The sequence below is a fragment of the Microcaecilia unicolor genome, chromosome 2, assembly GCF_901765095.1.
Source record: "Microcaecilia unicolor chromosome 2, aMicUni1.1, whole genome shotgun sequence".
Classification (NCBI taxonomy): domain Eukaryota; kingdom Metazoa; phylum Chordata; class Amphibia; order Gymnophiona; family Siphonopidae; genus Microcaecilia; species Microcaecilia unicolor.
Genome location: NC_044032.1, coordinates 549,584,507 through 549,609,466, shown reverse-complemented (window position 1 = coordinate 549,609,466; position 24,960 = coordinate 549,584,507). Strand labels below are relative to the sequence as shown.

General features: G+C 43.2%; 1 protein-coding gene across 1 annotated transcript in view; it reads right to left on the bottom strand.

Moving 5' to 3' along the window:
- Positions 1-24,241, bottom strand: part of ATP10D (ATPase phospholipid transporting 10D (putative)) — a 155,895-nt gene extending 131,654 nt beyond the window's left edge. Inside the window, exon 1 of the mRNA XM_030191348.1 lies at positions 24,137-24,241. The gene's annotated coding sequence lies outside the window, so the exon portion shown is untranslated. The remainder of the gene's footprint in view (positions 1-24,136) is intronic.
- Positions 24,242-24,960: the final 719 nt, after the last annotated feature.

Genomic DNA, 24,960 nt, shown 5'->3' with positions numbered 1-24,960 from the left:
ATGCCCCCTGTGAGTCTCGACCTTCTGAACAAGACGCCCTATCAGAGGCCATGGAGAAAAGGCATACAGAAGATCGGTTGGCAAGGATTGAAGAAGAGCATCTACGCCCTGCGCTTTGGGATCCATGCGACAACTGAAGAATAGAGGAAGTTTTGCATTGCAGGTGGAGGCAAATAGATCCCTCCTGGGTCACCCTCAACAACTGACCAGTTGCCGAAACGCCACTTCGCTTAGAGACCGCTCTCCGAGATCAAGCAAGTGATGACTGAGAAAATCTGCTTGAACATTTAGGACCCCTGCACGTGAGTCATTGATAGTGCTACCAGATGGACCTCCACCCACTGAAACAGCAGTGATGCCTCTCGCTCCAATGGTAGGCTCCTCGTCCCTCCTTGCCGACTGATATACGCTACCGCAGTGGCATTGTCTGACATCACCCAAAACCCTGGAACACCAGACGAATTGCTCTGGTCTCTAACAGGATGATTGAGGAAACTTTCTCCTGACAAGACCACAGACCCTGAGCATACTGTCCCTGACAGTGAGCTCCCCAGCCTTGGAGACTTGCATCTGTCGTCATAACTGTCCAGCTGGGCTGATCTAGAGGCATACCTTTGGTCAGATTGGCCTCTCGAAGCCACCATCGAAGACTGGTCTTCACCTGAAGTGAAAGTGGTAATCTCTGATGAAGAGAATCCGTCTGCGATGACCATCTCGACAGAAGTGACATCTGTAGAGTCCTCTTGTGAGCCCTGACCCAAGGCACTGCCTCGATCGTTGCCACCATGGATCCCAGAACATGTAGATAGTCCCTTGCCGACGGTCTCGAATTCTGCAAGAACTGACGAATCTGAGACTGCAGCTTGAAGACACGGGCCGGCGGAAGAAACACGCGGCCCTGCCTCGTGTCGAACAGGACTCCCAGATACTGTAACGACTGAGAAGGCTGAAGACAGCTCTTCTGCATGTTGACTACCCAACCTAGGGACTATAAGAATTCTACCACACGAGCTGTCACCTGAACGCTCTCGTGGTAAGACTTTGCCCGGATCAACCAATCATCTAAGTAAGGATGGACTAAAATGCCATCCATTCTGAGAGCCGCAGCTACTACGACCATGACACCTTGGTGAAAGTACGAGGAGCAGTCGCAAGTCTGAAGGGAAGAGCCCGAAACTGAAAGTGTTGACCTAGCACTGCAAAACAGAGGAAACGTTGATGTGCAGGACGAACAGGAATATGGAAATAGGCTTCTGTAAGATTGAGAGAAGTCAGAAACTCCCCGGACTGGACCGCAACAATGACAGACCGCAAAGTCTCTATATGAAACGAGGGCACCTTGAGAGCTCGATTGACCACCTTGAGATCTAAAATCGGCCAGAAGGAAACCTCTTTCTTGGGTATCAGAAAGTAAATGGAGTAACGGCCTTGGCGCTGTTCCGCCAAAGGAACTGGACAAATTGCTCAGAGGTCCAGAAGTATGCGAAGAGTATCTCTGATGGCTCTGGCCTTGATGCGAGAACAGCAAGGAAATTGTAGGAAAGCTTCTGACAAAGGATGAGCAAACTCTAAGGCGCACCCATCGCGAATAACCTCTAGTACCCACTGGTCCAAAATAATCTGGGCCCACTTCCCCTGAAATTGTGCCAACCATGCACTTGGACTAGAGGCTGGGCCCGCAAACCTTCATTGTTCAGGACGGGAGGAAGAGGAAAGGGAATTCCCTGCCTTCAGACCTCCTCTACGACCTCCCCGAAAGGACTGAGTCCTTTGGAAAAATCTGGAGCGTTGAACTGGAAAAACTGCCCGGCCGATAACAAAAATCACGGCCTCAACCACGACCGAAAAAATTACCAAGGCCAGAACCTCTGGGACGATCCTCAGGTAACCTTGGAACCTTAGCCTCACCCAGGCTATGCACCAGCTTGTCTAATTCTTCACCAAACAGAAAAGAACCCTTAAAGGGAAAAACTTACTAAGCTTGGATTTTGAAGCCGCATCCGCCGACCATCCACGCAGCCAAAGAGTGTGCCGGGCCGCGAAGGAGAGAGCCATAGACTTAGAAGAAGCCCAAAGCAAATCATAAAGAGCATCTGCCAAAAAGGCCGAACCCATTTCCAACTTTGCCACTTCAGCATCAGCAGCTGAAAGATCATCTGAAGAACGGTCCAAAACTCTTTCTGACCAGCGGAAACAAGCTCTCGCTACTGAGGACCCACAAATTGCAGCCTGCACTGCCAGAGCAGAAACATCAAAGGAATTCTTCAGAAAAGATTCAATACGGCAATCCTGGGTATCTCGCAGAGCCGTTCCACCGTCCACTGTGTTTCGCTTGGTAACCGTGGAAATTACCACATCCACTACTGGAGGGCACAAAAGGTCTTTATCCAAGTCAGGAACTGGATAAAGCATGATCTAGCAAGATCTAGCAAGCTGAAAACCAGAATCAGGAACCTGCCACTGAGCCTGAATAATATTCCTAATACCTTGATGTATAGGAAAAGACCTACCTGCTCTGCGAATACCCTTAGCCAGCAAATCCACCTTTCTAGGCTCGGCCACTTGGACATCAAAACGGAATGTGAGCGTTCCAAATAACTAAAGAAGCCCAGCACCAAAAAATATCAGAGGGGATATGGGGGGAGGGACTCACCCCCCCCCCCCCGAGTGTAACACCCCCGAGGCACTAAGAGACCCCCACAGGCCTATGCAAAACAAGTTTTTTAATAAAGATTCACAGAACTAATTCAGCCATACAAAGAACCTTTTACAACAAAGAGAAATAAAGTACAGAATAGAAAAAGACAGACTAAAGGGCTCACCACCTTCCACCTGTGGGAGACTGAGATTACTGGATCTTTCTCTAGCTGGCAAGGGCTCTTACTGGCTCGCTAGAGTCACAGGAAGGTGTGCACAACCCATCAGTCACATTCTGGGCCGGTCCGGAGGGACGCTAAGGAAAAACTCATTTTACTTGATATGTGATACTTCATATATATACTAGTATAAAAGGCCCATTTCGGTAGGCAATGAAACGGGCGCTAGCAAGGTAATCCCCCCCTGTAGTGTCCTTCCTGTCTCCCCTGCCCCCCCTGCAGCCACCCATCTGGTCTCAGGATCCCCTCCCCACCAACCCTCCTCTGCCCCTGCAGCCATGCATGTGCAGCAGCCCTCCTCTCTCCCCTGCTCCCCCTGCAGCCACCCATGTCCAGCGACTCTCCTCTCCCCCCCCTGCAGCCACCCATGTCCAGCAACCCTCCTCTCCCCCTGCAGCTACCCATGTCCAGCGACCCTCCTCTCCCCTGCCCCCCTGCAGCCACCCATGTCCAATGACCCTCCTCTCCTTTCCCCCCCTGTAGCCATCCATGTCCAGCGACCCACCTCTCTCCCCTGCCCCCCTGCAGCCACCCATGTCCAGTGACCCTCCTCTCCCCCTGCCCCCCTGCAGCGTCCCTTCTGTCTCCCCTGCTCTCCCCTGCAGCCACCCATCTGGTCTCAGGACCCCCTCCCCACCTCCCTCTTCCCTGCCCCCCCCCCGCAGCCATCCATGTCCAGCGACCCTCCTCTCCCCCTGCAGCCACCCATGTCCAGTGACCCTCCCCTCCCCCTGTCCCCCTCCAGCCACCCATGTCCAGCGACCCTCCCCTCCCCCCTCGGCGCATCACCCAAACCCCTACACCTCCCCAGCGCATCACCCAAGCCCCTACCACCCCCTCGGGCACATCAACCCCCTCGCCACCCGCAGCCGCCAATACTAACGCTGTCCGGCCGCTGCTGCGTCTCCTGTTGAGCAGCAGTGGCTGGTACAAAAAGAAAAAAGCCAAAAAAAAGATTTTAAACCTGAAACACGGCTCCATAGACAGCCATCTGGCATTGGCTGTCATCTCTGCAGCCGCTCCTCCTCTCCCGTCTGCGCTCCTCCGGGGTCTTCCTGCAGGGGCAGTGACATGGAGGGGAGCGGCTGCAATGACGACAGCCAATGCCAGATGACTGTCTACGGAGCCGCGTTTCAGGTTAAAAATCGTTTTTTGGCTTTTTTCTTTTTGTTCCAGCCGCTGCTGCTCCACAGGAGAAGCAGCAGCGGCCGGACAGCGTTAGTATTGGCGGCTGTGGGTGGCGAGGGAGTTGATGTGCCCGAGGGGGGGGGGGTAGGGGCTTTGGTGAATCGCCGGGGAGGGTCTTGGGTGATGCGTCGAGGGGGGGGGGGGGTAGGGGCTTGGGTGCTGCGCCAGGGCGGAGGGGCTTGGGTGTTGCGCCGAGGGGGGGGCACTGAGAGCTGATTGGTAGGCAGGAGGTAGGCAGGCTCTGCGTGTTTCCCTACTCCTCCCCTTGCCTTAGAATCAGCTGTCAGTGACATCACTGACATCAGTGCATTCTAAACTGCCTAGCAGACCACCTCCGAGGGAGCCAAGGTACCAGGCACATTAGAACGTTGGAGGTGAGAATTATTATATATATATATATACACACACACACACACACACACACGCAAGTTTGATTTGTCCTTGCCATTCTCTGGGCACAGACCGTATAAGTCTGCCCAGCACTTTTCTTGTACTAAAAGTTCTGAAGCTAACGTCGAAGCCCCTTAAAATTTACACTCAAGCCCATTCCTATCTATTCAATAGATTAGGATAACGCATCAATTCTTCAAAAGAGAAAAGAACATTTCAAGCATTACAGTAGCAGCTCAAGACATACCACACCTCTATCCAACCAAAATGCTACCGATATGATGATGACCTGATAAGAGAATGAATCCCTCCTGAATAGGATATTTTGACAAAGCAGGTTGTTGAGACATATTCTCTGAACAAAACTGGAGCTATAAAAGGAGGTGTGCATCCAATTTGAAGAAAAAAAATATATACATACAAACATGTCTGCCCCAAATAGATCTACAAATGAAACATTGAATTTCTCTTCTCTGAGAGGTTTCTGGCACCAAAAAGTGAAAATTCTACATTTCAAAGACTTATTGGCCACCTTCATGGCCTCATCAAAATCACCCAAGGGGCAGTTCAGAAGCTAGTGCGTATAAATCACAACTAATGTAAGATTATCATGACCAACATTGTTCACAATGAAGGCAACCATGATACTAAACATGGTGGTGGACTTTGGTCCTGAGGAACTGAGTTCGATTCCCACTTCAGGCACAGGCAGCTCCTTGTGACTCTGGGCAAGTCACTTAACCCTCCATTGCCCCATGTAAGCCGCATTGAGCCTGCCATGAGTGGGAAAGCACGGGGTACAAATGTAACAAAAAACAAAAATAAAAAACTGTATTTGGATCTAGGGCAGTGGTTCTCAAATCTGTCGTAGGGGATCTCCAGCCAGTCAGGTTTTCATGACAGCCACAATGAATAATACATAAGAGATTTGAATGCTTATTACCTCCATTATAGGCAAATCTCTCTCAAGCATTATTCACTGAGTATATCCTGAATACCCAACTGGCTCCCCAGGACAAGTTTGAGAACCGCTGATCTAAGGTAGATTTTGACTTGAAACTTTTTAGGATTTCTATTACTGGGATGATTTCACTTATCAGAAAAACTGATAAAACCATTTTAAATTCAAATGATATTATTCTGATACTTGCTTCTCACCCTGCTCCCAGTCTCTATGGTTCTTCCAGCCTTCTCCTTTCCAGTTCAAGGTCCCAGGAGAAAGTGGTAGAATTTTTAGCCTCAATCAGACCCAAGAGAGGGATGTTATACCCAGTAGACTGGATAAGAGTAGAGAAGAGTGCATTCGGGGGGAAGGGATGGAGAAAGGGGTTGGGGAATGGACTAAAAAAAGAAGCAGTAGTGGTATGTGAATGGGATGGAGGGGTAAGTAAGCCACAATTAATCCAACTGTGCCAATAACGAGTACTTCCGTTAGGTTGTGACAAAAAAAATATTACATAAATTCACAAAATTATCTGTTTTAGAGGAAGGAGGCGTATTTTACCATTCTGTTAACTTGATATATATTCAGTAATACCGAGGATATTTTTCAGTAGAGTCATTCCATGCCAAGTGGTCTAAAATTAAAAAAGTTCCCACCATCATATTCTCCAATTTTGTTCAAATTTTATCTGTGGCGCGAGTCAGGTGTTAAACGAAGTTTCCCAAAATTTGAGGTCTCTAACTGCAATAGTCGCAGATCTAGACCCCCTTTTCTGAAAGGTTGTCAGTCCATGAGCGCGACATTTACCAAAATGCCATTTTTTTGGGTCTAATAAAATCCAAACACATTTATAAGAATGGCTAAAAAATTCAAATCCAGTACAGTTTTTGATGCTAATTCCGATGAAATACATTTTAACGTTATGGATGCAAAACCCAGTCAAACAAGTTGACTCAAAGTGTGCATCAAAATTGGTCGTGACTCATCGGAACATATTTAGACCAATATTCAGACCGCAACAACTTCCATGCAAACAAAGATACGGAGTTGAAATTTTGAACAAGCATTATGCTTGTGCTGGACATAATACTGCCAGATTTGCAACTAACAAGCATCTATAACCGCCCTGCAGGATCTCTTCAAAGTTGGCACTGTCAGCGCAAATGGTGAAATGTACCAAAGTTCAAAGCCAATTATTAAAATAAGAGTCTGCCTGAATCAGCTTGTGAACAGTATCATCTGAAAGAGAAAATTGTGCTCTACAACACTGATATGTTTTTGGACGTCAGACTCAGAAACAGAACGAAGCCTTGTGCTGGAAGAGGACCTCGGCTGGCGGGGGTTGGGGTCCCCCACCAGCAAAGGTAGCCCACGGCGGTGGCGGGGAAGGGTTGGCAGCAGGAGGGAAGTTCAAGAGGGTCATCGGCAGGGGGGTCCAGGGCCAAATCTATGGGGGCCCAGGCCCCCGTGGCCCCACATAGATAAACCACTGTTTCACACACTAGACCCTTCTGAAAGTTCTGTGCAGGTAAATGAAGGCACTAGTACGGTTCTAATGGCTACTAGCACCTACGCTTATGTCAGGGCATCAAGGCCTCAGAGCATAAGACTGCTGATATATCTGTGCATGAAATGAGAGCCAGAAGCTACAAAGACATCTTACATAATAGGACATGGAAAGTATGAAACATGAACTAAGGAAAGCTGGACTGGCTCAAGGATGAAATGGAATGCACACAGCCTGATCTGTTGCAGGTCAGTGAACCAAAATGGACTGACATCCATCACTTTGAATCTGGTGATCACATGGTACACTGCAGCACAGCACAGAGGGGGTTCAAAGTACAGAACAAAGTCCAAATAGCAAAAGAAAGCACCAAGAGCCTTAAAAAAATCGTTTCATCATACAACTTGGACAAAAATCTTCCAAAAATGACCCGATATGGGCTGTGTTTCGACGCACAGTGCCTGAGTCAAGAGGTCATAAAAGTTGTAGGGTCTAAATGTGCAGTAGACTTTCTCCTTTGCACATGTATTAGAATGAAAAACTTTAGCATAAAGGAACAGTTTTTCTATTTCTCCATTGTTATACCACAGCTTTCTTCATATAGCTATTTCTAAAATGTGGGTATTCTGTATTTGTTAAGGCTGTATCCATATTTTGCCTATGTGACCAAGGTGAGGTATGCTGTGAGCATGCAGTTTCTCTGTACAGATTTGTAGCAGATTGGTTTGTTCTCATTTCCCAACAAGTGATGTATTCTAGGGATTGATGCAGAATGTGCAATGCTGCCTTTTCAGACCCTGTAGTTGGCTGAAGGAGCTACATAAGAACATAAGAGTAGTCATACTGGGTCAGACTAATGGTCCATCTAGCCCAGTATCCTGTTTCCAACAGTGGCCAAGCCAGGTCACAAGTACCTGGCAGAAACACAAATCGTGGCAACACTCCATACTACAAATCCTGGGGCAAACAGTTGCTTCCCCATGTCTGTCTCAATAGCAGACTATGGACTTTTCCTTCAGGAACTTGTCTAACCCTTGTCTTTTTTTTTAACCCAGATATGCTAACCGTTGTTACCACATCCTCCGGCAAAGAAATTCAGAGCTTAACTATTCGTTGAATGAAAAAAACATTTCCTCTTATTTGTTTTAAAAGTATTTCCATGTAACTTCGAGTGTCCCTTAGTCTTTGTACTTTTGGAATGAGTAAAAAAAAAAAAAAATCAATTTACTTCTACTCTTTCAACACCACTCAGGATTTTGTAGATCTCAATCATATCTCCCCTCATCCATCTCTTTTCTAAGCTGAACAGCCCTAATCTCTTTAGCCTTGCTGCTGTTGGGATAGGTCCCTCTGTTTGGACCAAACGGTACACATTAGGGGTGGATGTACAAAACTTCTTTAGAACAAGAAAATAGAGAGGGATCTCAATCCCACAAAGCAGTCTCATAAGCTAAAAGATGGAAATGGCCTTAGAAGATGATAGACTAATTCACAAGGATGATTTTATTGAAGCAGACCCCAAAGACTGTGTTTTGGCACCTTACCTAAGTCAGAGCTCCATAAATATATGATCCAGAAACCACCAGCTGATGAACTTAAAAAGTATTCAACATTTTAAGGAAAGAGAGTATTCAGCTTTGAAAGTACATTTATGAGAGACGCCTGGCGCAGGCAAAGTGCCGAAAACACAGTCTGTGTTGGGTTGGCTTCAATAAAATCAGCCACCTGTTGTCCAAAAACAATTCAATTTTGTAGTAAGTGCAAAAATATTTTAATACATGAGGTTTAAATATATTCCATTAAAGGACAATAGTCTCCTCAATAATCTTTAAAATTTGATTCCTTCAAATTTTCTTGTTTGCCTCAACTGGTGAGTAGAACTATTACTGGAAATAATATACAATTAAAAGAATGCCAACCACCACCCACACATAGAATCCAACAGAACAAGTTATACTCCCAGGAAGAGTCTACAGGCATGGGAGTTGCATTCTTGCAGACTTGGCAGAGTGTACTTATTCACATACACTCTGTAATCATCTGAACTTCATTGGTACAATGTACTTCCATACACAGAGGTGTCTCACCCAATAGGTCTCTGCAGTGTTTCTTGCTCTAGTCAACAGCATCTCTCTGCCCCAGTTCTACCTCACCATCTGAATTCTGGAGTTGCTAAACCAACAGATGTAAAAATCTGCCTAGTTGTATCTGCTACATCCTAACTCCCATCTAGATAGATGTATGGATCCAAGCTCTATAGAAGGAAATTTTGCAATACTTCATACAAGAATGTCTTAAACTCAGCAGGCTGCACAAATGGAGTAAATTCATTTATAAATTTAGATATCATTTGAGATTACAGAATTAAAACTGCAAACCACACCATAGAAATATATATTATATTAGGTCTAGGTTAACTAACCTATTTGATTATAGTTAGTACAAAAAGTCTGAACATTTTTTTATAAGCTTTGTAAACTTTCATATGCATATCATCAAAAAGAACAGGACAACAAATAAAATATTCAAGATTCTTCTAGAAAATCTTCATCCCTTAAAAAGGAATAGTTTTATGTAAATGTTAGAAATGCAATAGGACTTGTATTCAAGTGAGATATGCATATAATGAACTTAAACTCTAAGGGCCCTGTTTACTAAGCCGCGCTAGAGGCACGTTAGCATTTTTAGCATGCGCTGTGTAGGCACCCACAATATTTCTACAGGCGCCTACACAGCACATGCTAAATTTTGTGCACGCGCTAAAAACGCTAGCGCACCTTAGTAAATAGGGTCCTAGGTTTTAAAATAGGGAGTGCTATATTTCATCAGAAGTCAGCTATATACATTCACTATTTATTCAGTAAATTAGGCAAGTAACTAATCTATGAGGTTTGTTTTCTTTGAACCATCTCATCTCGGTCTTCCGAGAGGTCGTAGTGGCAAAACATATAGTGGGCAGCCAGGTGGCTAATCCATAGGCTCTTGAGTACTTTAGGTATATTTTCCTAATTATTGTCTACTGTTCTTTACTTTCCCTTTTGTTTGAAATCTTGGATCCAAACTTGAGGACTTGATTTTTTTTTTTTTTTTTTTAAGGTAACCAATATTGTTATTGGGTTTTTTTCTTGTTAATTTTTATCATATCACTTTTCTGTACAAGCATATTTGCTTGGGTATAATTTTAAAAAATTTCTATAAAATAATAATAAATAAAAAGTAGGCATGTACACTCACCCTAGCTACCATGTTGAGAGATATGAATTTAAATTAACTTAATTATTAAAGCATGTTTGGCATGCAAAATACAAGGAACAGTGGGCGTTAAAAGCCAGGAACACTGCCAAGACTAGTAAAAAGGGAACGGTTAATACCCATTTACAGGTGAAAGTTGGCAAGAAGAAACTGCACATGTAAGCAACACGGGAGTCATCTAGAGCAGCTGCTCACATCCTGGTCAGTCTATTTTTCAGGAATACACAGGAAATATTTCAATGTTTCTATTCTGCAGAAAGTTATCATCACTACACTACATTTATCATTATACTACATTACATTTTGATTTCTGTGTCAATCTCCAGAAGGACCCAGAAGAGCTTACAACAAAGCAGAAAAAAAAAATCAGCAGAGAAAAATCCTCTCGCCACATTTCCTATTGTGCACACGTCTTGTGTTGCCAACTGTTGATGCCACTTCAGGCATTCTCTTGTCATGAATGAGCTGCACACTGCTGCTTTAAGGCCCAAAGAGGCCACAAACGCTTGTTTTAGTGAACCTTCTAGCTTCCTATCCTGTAGGACAATGCCCCCTTCCACCAGCAAGGTGGTCTTCTTAGTCAGACGTAACCAGAGAGCCCACCCTGGGAAGCTGCAATTTAATCTTTCTCCTCCAGAACTGACAGGCAGAAGTGAGCCATGATTCTTTCAACTCTGCCCCACGTTCGGTGAGACCCAGTCGGCTGTAATCAGGTCCTGAATGTCTGGATGCATCGGGAAGGCCTTAGAAGGACCTCTAAGCCCATTCACGATCGATGAAGATGGAACTCCTGATGCCGAAGAAGGCTCCTCAATGGAAAGCACTGCCAGTGCCTCAGAAATAGCCTCTTTATATAAACAACCTCAGTCTTTGGATCATCCCCTCCTCCTCAGATGGGAGCTCTCCCTCCTCTAACGGCTCTTTCATCGATGGCTCCTCTGAGTAGCTGAAGGCCACATCAGATAAGAAGCAAGAAGCAGACAGAGTCTCATCTGCTCACTCCTGGAGGTCTAAATGAGATCTCTTAGGAGCCAGAGGGGCAGTGGGGCAAGAAACTGAAGCACCTTGGAGAAACTCTTGACTGTTCCTGCTTCAGCAAATAGGCCTGGTATAAGAGCTATAAACTCTGGAGAAAACAAAGATCCTGATGCAGCTGAATGCTCTGTTGGGCCCCGAGGCTGTAAATGGCAGCAGTATTCCGCAAATGATCAGACAGTGGCTGCTCCTCACCGTCAGTCAGCCCCAACATAGCAACTGTTCCCACGCTCTCCTGCATCAAACTGTGCACTAGCCCTGCCAGAGAGCCCAAAGACCCCAGCATATTCGGATGCTGCACTGAATCCAAAGATGAGCAGCCGCCATCTTTGGGCGTTTCCTCTACGTCTCACGGGATTCCCAGTTTGTACACACTGCATCACCTCAATGCTGGCTGCGGGTGTGTCCCACAGCAGAAACAGCACTTATCTGACTCCATGGGGTTTACCATTCATCCTATCACAAGCGCTGCACCACACAGTCACAAGTCAGGATCCCTCCCTTGTACCAAGTGGAACTTGTAGCCCTCCAAGTGGTTCTGAGTCAAACTTTAGTCAGACTTACTACTGCCAGCTGCTCCCCCCAAGCTCAGTCTCTACAAATCTTAACCCAGATGAGACAGAATCAGGACCGATCTCCAGTAAACCTATTTCCTTCTCCTCTCTTTTTTTAAGGCTGTTGTGGTGGAAAGGAATGCTCCATAGAAACAAGGGAGAGGTGAAGGAAGGGAAGAAGTCAATTCGTGGGGCACCACAGACAGGGATCTGAAGACCTCCAGATATGACTCTGCAGACTCAAGCCACCAACAAAAGCTCAGCTGGGGACCAGTTGACCAAATCCCTCATAACCAGAAGCGGAAAAGTGTGTCCATCCACCTGCTGGAGATAGACAATACTGAGGAGCTGGACTGGATGCCAAGAGAGAGGTAGAACTGAAAACTGAGATGAGACATCTCCACCTGCTGGTTGATGAATACAACTATCCCACAGGTTCTAGAATAGTGGGAAGCTATGTAATTGAAGTTATGTTCTTATGAAATTTCTACTCCCACTTTCTATTCCCCCCACCCCAATACTTGGTCTGTTCAGTGCAACAATGGTCCTGAAGCCAACAGCAATGCACTTGGGTTCCTTCTAGAACTTTCTAAGTTGAAGAGGGACCTATCTATTCACCAACACATATAGGTATGTATCACTTAGGTGCATCAAAGATGCCAATGATTGACAGTTAGATGCCTATGTGCACTAGATGCTATTCTATAAGGTAGTACCTATGAGCCATTGCACTTAACTGCAAGGGGGGGGTGCATATGTGAGTGGGTCATGGGCATGTCTTCCAGTTATGCACATAGTCACACTCAATTTATGCCTGCCATAGACATGGCATAAGAGGGTGCACCAGTGCCAACTTAAGCTAGTATTCTATAATAGAATCTTATCAAGATTCCTAAACTGAGGCACCAATTTACTGAATGGCCACCATAGAGTTTAAGCCCAGCCACAAGGTGTCATCTTTAACAATGACCAAAACTGCCTTCCTCTCAGGAGCTAAAAATGCTACCTCCACAGTATCCCCAACAATCCCAGAGTATGAAAGATGTGACTCAAGGGATAAATTGGAGTCCTCCCAAATGGCAGCATGACCATATAGCCATGGGGCTGGTCCAGTCTCCTCAAACTTCTAATTCAAACTTGATGGCCTTTTTTTTTTTGGGTGGGGGTGTCAATGTTCAGTCCGACACACTGTGGCAATTTTAGTGGTGTGATCTACACAGACATTTCGAATTCATCAGTTACACAATGCTTCCTTCTTTTTTGTACCAATATTTCTTTTACGTTTCTTTAGCTCTCAGTATACAAAATACATGGACAGAAAAGACTCCTTCTCATGATGCACTTGCATGCATATACACGTGTGTGTGTGTGGGTTTTCTTTCTTTAAAGAAACTCCATTTAGTTAGGCAAAGCAGACAACACCTTGATTAGGATAATGAATATTTTACAAGGCAGTGTTTCAGGCTTCTAAGGTCAGTTCCCCAAACACAGACTAAACAGCCAGAGGAAAAATACCTTAACAGTTGGAAAAGCTTGCATCTGTAAACATTCATTATCCTTGGTGAGTGTTCTTTAGGGTATAGTTCCAGTAGATGTATTGGTCCTGGAGGTGCCTAGATTTGCAGGTTTAAAATACATCTTTAAAACAAATTGGATTTCCTTATAATTAACTGTATTTCTCGTTTGCAAAAGGTGTATATACAGAAGTTGAAACACTATATCCCTGTTAGAGAAGATCTGCAGCAGGCTCTTTAGTATCCTGAGCTGAGGGGAGCATCCAAGAACTGTGTCACAAACACTTTTTCATCTACTCTAAGATTATTTTTCCATGTACGAATTACTTTGCACTTATCCATATTAAATTTAAGTCCTGTCATGGGGACAAATTGGAAGCAGAAATATACATTTCTTTAGTTAAGTATCGTACTCAGTTGGGTCTTGTTTCCTAATGTTCTCCTCTTATTCTGAAAATGTTTGTAGGGAGAGAGGAAGGTTTGCAGAAAGCTCTATGATCCATTACTTGAACCTAACCTTAGTTAAAACCCAGGAGTCATACGTGATTAAAAACTTGGTTAAATCCAATCAGACGGAGATACAATGTAAAACTAATCTAGAAATCAGAAGTTCACATCCAGAAGTGCAAAGCTTCGCCTCAGACTCCAAGGAGTGCCAAATCAAAGTGCTCATTTCTTTTCTTTTTTTTTTTTTTGGGGGGGGGGGGGTAGCAGGGGATGCGCTCCTAGTTATGGGGCTCTGCTGACTAATTATGTATACAAAAGATGTCTGCCATTACCTCCATAATTCATTGTGTATGTGCAAGTTATATGTTTTGCTTTATTCTCTCACTGCGGTGTGACTAACTGGGAGACTTACAAGTACACCTTTGCCAAATATGTTAAATATGTGGCACTCCACCACTTTTACCCCTTTCCATTGGGAAAACTAACCTTAGTGGAGGAGTGGCCTAGTGGTTAGGGTGGTGGACTTTGGTACTGGGGAACTGAGTTCAATTCCCACTTCAGGCACAGGCAGCTCCTTGTGACTTTGGGCAAGTCACTTAACCCTCCATTGCCATAGGTACAAATAAGTACCTGTATACAATATGTAAGCCGCATTGAGCCTGCCATGAGTGGGAAAGCACGGGGTACAAATGTAACGACAACAAAAAAAAAAAAAATTTAGTCCTACTCTCTTCTTCCTTTTAACCAAGTTTGTGGTCCACAGTAGTACATCACCTCCTGTTCCATGACATGTTAATTTCCTAAAAACTGTCTGATGGGGACCAACAGAAGGCATTTAATACAGCCCCCATCAATTTTTGTCATCTTCTGGTTCTTCACCTTCCTGGGAGGATAAGGATAAAACTCCCTGCCTTCATCTCACCATCAAACTTTGCAACAATTCAAATAATCACCAAAACCAGTAAGACAACTTACTCATGACCTTGCTGGAAGTTTGGCAAGACCACTTGCCAAAACTTCCAGCAAGGTCATGAGGCCCTTAGTGACTGGAAGACACCATCCACCACCAACCCAGTCTGCTCCACACCTGCTCTGTCTCTAGGTTTACTCAGTCCTCATAGCCACTGTTCCCTTTAAGTTGAGCAGGTGTCCTTTAACTGCACTGCCACCAGTAGGGGGTGGTGTTTCAATGTTGCGTTTTCAATCTCTAGGGAAAAGCAGGTTCCCTGGTGTCTGCAGAACATGCCTGTCCCTCACTACTGAAGACGTGATAGTGAAACAGCAACCCCACACACACACATTGGCATGCAGATGGAGGACTCCCACTCAGCTTATAGGGAGCAGTGCTCAAAACCCGTTTCTACTATTGGTCTCTATATTTTACTTAGCATAGGTGTTGGCCTCCCCAGACTCCACTTGTAAGTTATTACTGTCTCTGGCATCTCTCTCAGATACTTACAAGCCTTAATTCAACATCAAGCCCCTCTCATTCCCTCCCTCTAAGTTTTGTTACATCTATATAACCAAACAGACCACTGCACAAACATATCCAGACTCCTCTTGCTTGTTACTGCTGGTGTTAACTATGGTTTTCACCTTGCAAATTGATCCAGCCAGCTTGGAAATCTGATGCAACTGTAACACCATGATTAGGGTTTTAGCCCCACTCCATACAGGTTACCCCAGTCTGCTAGTTCAACATAACTTGTTAACAGTGTAACAAGAACAAAAACAGAAGCAGGAAAACCACCCCTATGATAAATCCAAGGACCAAAGAAGAAAGTAGGGGATGACCAAATGACTTCCAGCCAAACTGAATAATAAAATGAGTCTTTATTGAGCAAGCACCATACAGGGGGACCCAACACGGGACCGTGTTGCAGTGGGCAAACCACCTAATTCAGCGGTCACAAACACAGTGTAGCATAATAGCTAATAACATGGAACAATAGTGATCCAAAATGGAGGTGTAAGCAATGGAACAGTGTAGTAAGCCATTCTTCGGAAGCGTTTAGTACAGTGATTCCCAAACCTTTTCAGCCCGCCACCCCTTTGGTTCCATAAATTTATTACAGTGCTCCCCCCTCACCCAATGAGGAAACAAATTATTCAAAATGTCAATGTTTTTATTTAAGAACATAAAGTATTGTTTAATAATAATAATAATGGAATTGATATTTAATTTACAACACAAAAGCAATTCACATTTTTAAAAAAAAGAAAAACAATTTTAATAAAATAGCGTACCTACTTGATCTGTTGAACATGTTTAATCAGATGAATGGGCTTGATGAAAAGCGATACCAGTTTCTCAATGTCTGGTTTAAAGTTACTGAGTAGGAGCCTTAAATCCTCATGTTCAACTATTTGGAGTCAATTTCTTTGTTAGGTCAGAAGTTGGGCCACCACACTAAAACAATCACATTTCCAACATCCTATTTGTCCATAGTGCAGGATAGCGATCTGAAATTTCATTCTATAACCAAAACTGTTGATAAGTTTTTGGTTTTTGTTCCAAATAAATTTTGTAACTCAATTAGTTCTTCTTCCAATTGCAACACTATTGCGCCAACTTCCTCAAGTCTTAAAAATGGATTGATAATTCAATCTGGAATTTCCATCGAAAGAAGGTCATCAAATCGACCATACAAATCTTTATGCAGCATATCCAAATGGTCACAACAGACTTGAAGATCATCATTTTGTATCCTTCCTTTCTCTTCTAGACCAGCAAGGTTCTGAAACCAGTAAAACTTAGGACGTCCTATATTGTGGTTGAACAGACTTAGCTTTGAAATAAATGTAGTAACAGTCTCGGCCTTAATCAGATTGATGTCATTCCCTTGTAACTGCAAATTCATTTCATTAAACTTTGCAAAAAGATCTGACAAATAAGCAATGTCACTCCTGATCTCTTTGAGTTTGTCTCTTAGCAAAGCATCCTCATCATCAAAAAATTCAAGTGTCAAAAAAGGTATAAAAGTGGCTCACATAGTTGCCTTTCCAGAGTCATCAAACTTCTGTATGGAGGAGCATTTTCTCCATACAGCTTTCGGAATAAATCGATCATTGAGAGAATGAGCTTTGATTTTAACTGCAATAATAACGTAGTGCAATGATTTATGCAGCCAAATCACTCAGATTTTTTGCAACCAGATGCTGTCGATGAATCACACAATGAATGGTAAAAAAAAACATTTGGCATTACATTTTTCAAATAAGCAATACATCCACAGTAGTGGCCTATCATTGATGGTGCTCCATAAGTTGCTACTGTGAGTATATTAGTAAATGGAATTTCCTTTTCCTTAAAGAATTGCTCAACACCACAAAATAATGACTCTCCTTTTGCATTTTATTAGTTGCCTTGCAAACAAAATCACTATAATCGTGCTTTTCCCTCCAGCGCCCCCCTAGGACAGTGCAGCGTCCCCATGCCGCCACCTTGTCCTTCAAGGCCCCCCTAGACTAGTCCAACAACACCCTCCCCCCCAGGCAGTGGAACCGTCCACTTTGGGAATCACTTGTTTAGTACAATCTACTATGAAACACCTGCACAGCAAACACTGCCCCTATGTTCAAGCACAATTTAACAACCATCTTGTAAAAAGCAAAGAGATACAAGTTAAAACCAATTACTTCAAGCTATTTGCTTACAAATACCCTCGCATCATCCATAGGAATCCATATAATATTTATATCACATATTTACTGTGGACAATCTTGCAAAGTTTCAAATGTGGTTGATGCTGCCAAATGTAGAACCTATGATGTTCAACTGTGAAACATACAAGCATTAATACTGTCTCATATGAGCAGCTCTAGCCAATTCAAATTACCAACTTTACTATCACATTGTGGCTCTCTTTTGGTCTTAGTCCTGCAATAGCCTTCTCTCTTGTTTACATTTAGAAGGCAATTCCATAACAGGGCACCTACTCTATAAAATAAATTAAGCACCTACTTTCCTTTACACCAGCTTGAACCTAAATGCCACAAATATGCACGTAACTATAGTATTGTACAAGACAAGCGAGTCCTGTCCATGCCCCACCGAGTCCTGCACCAATTTCTCTTTTTCCCCTCAGCCCCTCCCCATGTGAGTCCAACACCACTCTTTTTCCCAGCCCTCTCGAGTCCAGCATGATCCCCTTTTTCCCTCAGCCTTTATCATGAGTCCAGCACCTCCTTCTTCCTTCAACCCCACCTTACCCACATACACATCCCCGAGTCCAGAACCGCTTTCTCATCTCCCTCCCCCTCTTCTGTCTGTCAACTCTGCTTGCTTTAGCGGCACCTGTAGCAGTAACAGGTTGCCTGAGCCGGTGCCAGATCCTTCCCTCTGCCACGCCCCACCTTTGCTTACTTTATCAGTCTACGTGCAAATATAAGGACTCTGGCAACAGTTTCTCCGATTGGCTGGACCAGAGCTTAATTTTGCTAGCTGGATAAATCAGAAATCATTTATCACAATCCAATCATGTGCATTCATCAACAATAAGAGAGATGCAGGTGACGACAACTTATTCACTACGCCAAACTTTACTTGCAAAAACAGTTTCAAGGTCTTCAGCGCTGAGATAGTTCAGACACCTGTGTTCTCACAATTAGCAGCTAGAACAAGGCATCTTTCATTCTTTTACACTGGCATTTTGTCAATTCACTACAATGTAGCAAGTCAAAAATTCTTTGCTTCAAAGAATTCAAGTCACAAAAATAGGCATACTTTGTGGCCCAATGGGTCCACTGTGTACAAATCTGGAGACCACATCTTGAAAAAGATAGAAACAGGATGGAGTCATTCCAGAGGGTGGTTACTAAAATGGTCAGTGGTCTTCGTCAAAGCATAGGAGGACAGATCTAAAGATCTCAAAACGTATAATTTGGAAGAAAGGTGAGAGAGGGGAGATATGATAGAGACATTTAAATACCTTTGTGGTATAACCGCACAGGAGGTGAGTTATTTTCAATTGAAAGGACGCTCTGGAATGAGTGGCCATAAGATGAAGGTGAAAGGGGACAGACTCAGGAGTAACCTAAGGAAAGGATGGTGAATTCATGGAACAGCCTCCTGGTGGAAGTGGTGGAGATGAAGACTATCTGAACTTAAGAAAGTTTGCGACAAGTACCTAGGCTAAGGAAAAGAAAAGGATAGTGTGGATGAGCAGAATGGATAAACTGGGCCCTGAAGCAGCAAGTAACTCAGAATACTTATTACACAAGGCCCTTAGATTGTGAGCCCTGAGAGGAGAGGGATAGCTACTGAACCTGAATGTATACAACTTGCCTTAACGTTCAAATGAAAGGCATAAACTGCATACAAATACATACTTAAAAAATATATTAACCACGAGTTCAATTATTTATAGAATCCAGTTGCTAGCAATATAGGTTTTAAGTTCAATTTTAAAAGAAAGTTCCATGCAGTACTAAGTTTACATTCTGGGATGCAAATGCTTCCCCACATGTGGATCCCAATGAAGTACCCATCGGAATCCTCTTAATCTCCTTGGCATGTACTGAAAATCTGGTGTGGCCAGAATCCTTAACACCCCCCCCCCCCCCCCAAAAAAAAAATGGCACCTTCCCCTGCAAACTTCATAAACTTTCTTCCCTTTCAGAAAGCAGAATAAATAGAAAACACTTGTCAGCCACATCCTACTTCCTATATTACTTGATTCATCTTCTGTGTGTGTGCTATAAATGGGTGTTAAATTATAAGGTGAACACCATAGTGGAAGGTGCTATTTAAAAATAACATAATAGCATTATAATCAGCAAAACTACAGTTGTAGCATCAATTAGCCACTCTTGTGCAGTCAGAGCCAAACCCATTAATTCGCCAGTTCAAATAATTCTCTATTTTAACAAACAAGTTGGTAAGACCTTTGCTGTTTACCTATTATGTAACTAAAAACTGCTTGAAGTGTCCTTTTTCTCCAAGAGGCCCATACACATCCTCAAACAAACATTTTACCTGCAATCTGTTTAAAGCCTAGGCTTAATATGGAATTTCTTGGATTTGTCAACTATAAAGGCGATGGCCTATTTCTATGAATTTCTTAGCAGACGATTAAATGTATGTGCAGCACATTACAAAAAGCACCACCCAACTCCTTTACATCTTACCACATGAATTTTTCAGCAGGCACCTGGACCCTCTATCAGTAGCAATAAAGGGTATTTTCAGCTTACTTCTCACCTCTTTTTCAAGTTCTTTCCAGATTAAAACCCATTTCCTGGGAGGCACAAGATGGCGTCTGAGTAAGCTGTGCTAGAAGTAGCTCCACGTCTTACTGCATATCTCTGACTGAGATTCTTTATTTCCTGTTCACATAATGCCCAAAAGGAGGGGTAAACAAAGCGCCAGCCCCGCAACGCCTATTTTACCTGTTGTAGGGATGCTGGATCGCTTCTTTTCACCAGGAACTATGGCGGGAGCTTCTTCGCTGTCGGGGAGTTTGGGGAGAGGACTGCCATCTCTCCGACTTGAAGACGAAACATCTTTTAGCCCCGAATTGAGAATCCCTCCTCCCATGCCGGTGTTAGACCCGAGGACGGTCCAGGAAACACCAGATGCGATACAATCGACGGGGTCTCCTGGCACGGGAACCGACCCGAGGTCAGAAACGCCGACCTTCCCCGTGGAGGAAAGGGCAGGAGATATAGAAAAGGAAATCTTTGGGGAAGATCTAGGATCCTTTGTGGCACAACCAGCAACAACTTCCACGTTAGGTTTGGACATATTAAGTAAGTCTTATTTACCCAGTAAACCTCAAATAATAACTCTGGATAACATATGGGAAGCATTGTTGGGCTTAGAGACCTCTTTTTCTCACAAGTTCAAACTCCTTAATCAGCAACTTAATTCTGAGAAGGAAAAGGGGACTGCTTTGGGAAAAAAAATGGTAACAATGGGTAAAGAAATTGAAGCAAACACTAATAGGATACAAGATAGTCAACAGATTCAAGTTAACCTTACAAAAGAAAACCTTTACCTTCATAATAAAATTGAAATTCTGGAAAACTAATAACGCTTCAACACTCTTAGATTAACAAATTTTCCTAAGCAAATTTCAATTTCACCCTTGATAACATTCAAAAAATATCTAAGTGAGGTACTGAAAATTCCTGAGGAATCATACCCTCCAGTTTCAAAAATATACTATATACAACCCTTTCGTAAGACAGATCAACAAACAGAAGAGAGAACAGAGCAACCTGTAGAAACCTTAGATATGAACTTAACTCAAATACTTCAAGATGATAAAAAGGGTTTGACAACTGCTACACTTAAAGTGACTTATTTTACAACCTGATAGAGACTGGGTACTTAAACAGTATTTTCTTCATACAGAACAACATTTCCTGGATTGCAAAATAAGAATTTACCTAGATGTCTCAAAAATCACACAAAAGAAAAGACAAGAATTCCTTAAACTTCTCCCCAAAGCTCTCCAAATAGGTACCTTATTTTGGTTGAATTTTCCTTGTAAATGTGATCTAAAATTTAATTCAGTTAAATATGTTTTCTTTTAATCAAATAATTAAGGACTCTTTCTTGGAAGCTAAACTGGCGGAGTCACCTAGACCAATTTCAAGGATAACAACAACTTCAACTCCGTAAAAAGTAATTATTCCTGGGTGCCCTTCTCAGCCGCCTTTTTCGTTTTTTGTAAGTTTAGAAGCTTAAGTTATCTTAGATTTCTAATTTCCTCTAGTATTGTATAATGCCTCCAGATATTGGACTAGAGATGAGTAATAGATCAATATTTTGTTTAATAATATAGTATTGTATTTCCTTGTTAACTGTTTTTCTGACTTAAAATCATCTTTTTCTATTTTCAAGATCTATGCTTGAATAATAATGTAAATGTGATAAATAAATAACATTTTAAAAACCCATTTCCTATTTTTTCTGCCTTGCTCTATCTTTGCTGCCTTCTAGAAAGTACATACCATTGTTATACTCTTGGAAAAACAGTCTCTCGAGCACACAACCTAACTGCAGAGTTTAATCGCCCTCCTGCCAGGGTGCGCAGCCTACCATCCTCTTTGGTGCAGGTTCACAAAATATTTATGCACTGCCATCATTATTTATGAGTCAGAATAAAACCCACTTGTAGAGAATGAGCATTTTTTGTTCCATATATCATAACTGTGTAATGCCTTTTCTAATCAGCTAAGGGGGATGCAAAATGTACCTAAAAACTCAACTCTTCAGGCAAGTCTGTACTATTTTTTGAAGTAGCAAATAACTTTTAGTGCATGCACAGCTTAGGGTTCTACATGTGAAGGATGGAAGCTTGGGTGCTCTGTTGCTTAGTTATACAGGTAAACTGTGGGAAAATGTTCACATGGATATGTCCATTCTTGTATTTTCTTTGTATCACCTCACTGACAATTTTGTTGGTCCAATGGTATCCAATGCCTTAGGTGAACCTTTAGCTATGTACCCCCCCCCCCCCCCCAAACAACAGTCTATCATCTCCCTTTCAACTTGCTCTCACCCATTCAACATGCCATTTCTCCTTTATCCCTTCCTCCTGCCTTTTGGCACCAAACAGGAAAGTGCCCAGAGAGTGGGGATAGAGGCAGAAGAACAGCACATGGTGCAGAGCCCTGACGCCAAGGTCTGTGCTCAACACTAAATTCAGTTTCTTCTTTGGATCCAGAAAAGGAAGAACTGCAGCAGCAGCAAGGTAACAACAGAAAAGAGGAGTAGAGGAGTACCCCAGCGGTTAGTGCAGCAGACTTTGATCCTGAAGAACTGGGTTCGATTCCCACTGCAGCTCCTTGTGACCTTGGGCAAATCACTTAATCCTTGCTCTAGGTACAAATGCTTAGATTATGAGCCCTCTAGGGACATAGAAAGTACCTGCATATAATGTGTACAGTGCTGCATACGTCTAGTAGCGCTATAGAAATGGTTAATAGTAGTAGTAGTAAACGAAGGGAAATGAGATGCAACACTCTTGTCCCACTGTCCATACCCTCCAGCTGATGCCATCCTACGTGAACACCTAGTCTGTCTAGTGGCAAGTTCAGCCCTGACTACTTGTAAATATTTAAGTATAACTTGCCATGAAATTTGGCAGGAAATTAATACTTTAAATAGACAAAAATAAATGCCAAACACTATTAATATTAATGGGTTCTTTTACCTACACAAGCCTATCATGCGGTAAAAGAGCACTACCGTGGGACACACTGAGGCTCATTTTCAAAGCACTTAGCCTCCCAAAGTTCCATAGAAACCTATGGAACTTAGCCTCCCAAAGTGCTTTGAAAATATGCCTCACTGCGGCATCCCGCAGTAGTTTGGGCGACAGTCTATGCTCCTCCCACAGGAACAATTTTTTTTATAGCTGCAGTAGGCATGTCTGGGGGTGGAGAGTAGGCATGCCTACACGAATCGGGTACCAGGAAGAGGCCCCGGTGGTAATGGCCACGCGCTAATGGGAAATTAGCAGGTGGCCATTTTTCAGCCACACTAGAAAGTGGTGAAGTGGCTAGAGCGCACAGCAAACCCATGTGCTAATTGCAGTGCCAGCTAATTTTTACATGCCTTGTAAAAGGGCCCCTAAAAGTTCATTACTTGATATACCACCCTTCAATATAAATTTACAAAGCAGATTACCTACTAAACAGAAAAAGAAAGGAAATACAATTCAATAATAAGATAGAATAAATTAATTGTATTTAAGTAAAATTACCTAAAAATACAATATCGTTTTATAAATGAGGATGCATTGGGAAAGTGGATGAAATTACTGTTATTTACTTTTTAATCCTCCTGTTTACAAAGCCGCACGTTGCCATTGCTTTGTAAATATAGGGGGAGGGGAGTAAAAATAAAGTAACACGCTTCGGGCCGTCTATTTAAGTACAACTGATGAAAATAAACAGGTGGATTTTTTTCAGCACATAAACCATAATACAGCAGGGCACCAAATAAAACTGTACCAAATCTTCTGATCTTCCTAGCCCATGAATCGCAGCTTGGGGGGGGGGGGGGGGGGGGAGAGAGAGAGAGAGAGCGTGAGAGAGAGCGCTAGCTACCTTGTTACAGATTGTCCTTAATAGACTCGATCAGTCCTGGCAAAAAAAAACCTCACAAAGAAACTACAAAACAAGCTGGTTTAAGCTAGCGCACAAGATTCAAATAGCACACCTCACTATTACTCAACTAAAGTTAAAGGAAATCAGACGCATCCTAGAGTCACAAACAAAAGCAAAAAACAACCTGACCATTACTCCGTACTGGACCCCCACGCGGCTCAGTCAGGAGGGGATATCTCGCCCCTTCCTCCTACGTGTGGCCGCCATCCGGGACCGGGGGGATACCACGACCTCACCTCGACTACAAACTAACTTCAGCGGCTGTAATTGCAAAGCCTGACCAGGAACATACGCTACAGACCACCTACCTCCAAAACCAGGGCGCCAGCAACGGGTACCTCTGTCTGAGCCAGAAGCAACCAGAGCACCTCCACCACCAGCTGCTTAGTGCCTAGTACTAGTCTGCCTCTGCCTCCCGGCAGCATCAGCCAGGCGCGTAGCCTATCGAGTCCGGATAAGCGAACACCCCGCCTCCCACTGTATTTCCTCTTCCGTTCTGCCCTCTACAAGTGATGTCTGCGCTGAGCCAGGGATTGGATGGGAGTGGTGAAGTGCTCTAAGACCTCTTTGGTTTTCAGTGTTCTCCGATAGGGATATCCAGAAGCACCGTCCTCAAGTTGACTGCTTTATACGTACAAATTATATGAGTGATTTTGGTTTCGTAGTGTGCTTCTGCATCCCATTTTAAATCTTATTACCAAAATGTTCTTTCTCTTAAGGATCATATTGATTATTCTTGGAACCTAGTAAAGGCCTGGAAGTAGCAACAATACAATAGTAAACTATGGGCTATTATCAGCCTCATCTTCAGGGTTAAAGCACAGCATCTATCACAAACCCAATAATTTCTGTGCCGCTATAAGGCCAAAGAATGTTATTTTTTTCATAGGAAGAGAATAATTTATTTGTAACATTTGTATAGTGGCATATAAGTGCAAAATGCATCTTATAAAATTACACTGTATATTCTTTTTACGACTTTGTAATTCTTTTTTTATTATTGTTACTAATTTGTAAGCCGCATTGAGCCTGCCATGTGTGAGAAAGCGCGGGGTACAAATGTAATAAGTAAGTAAATAAGTATTAACACTATACTACATTTTCCTCTCAACAGAATGATATAAAAAATCAG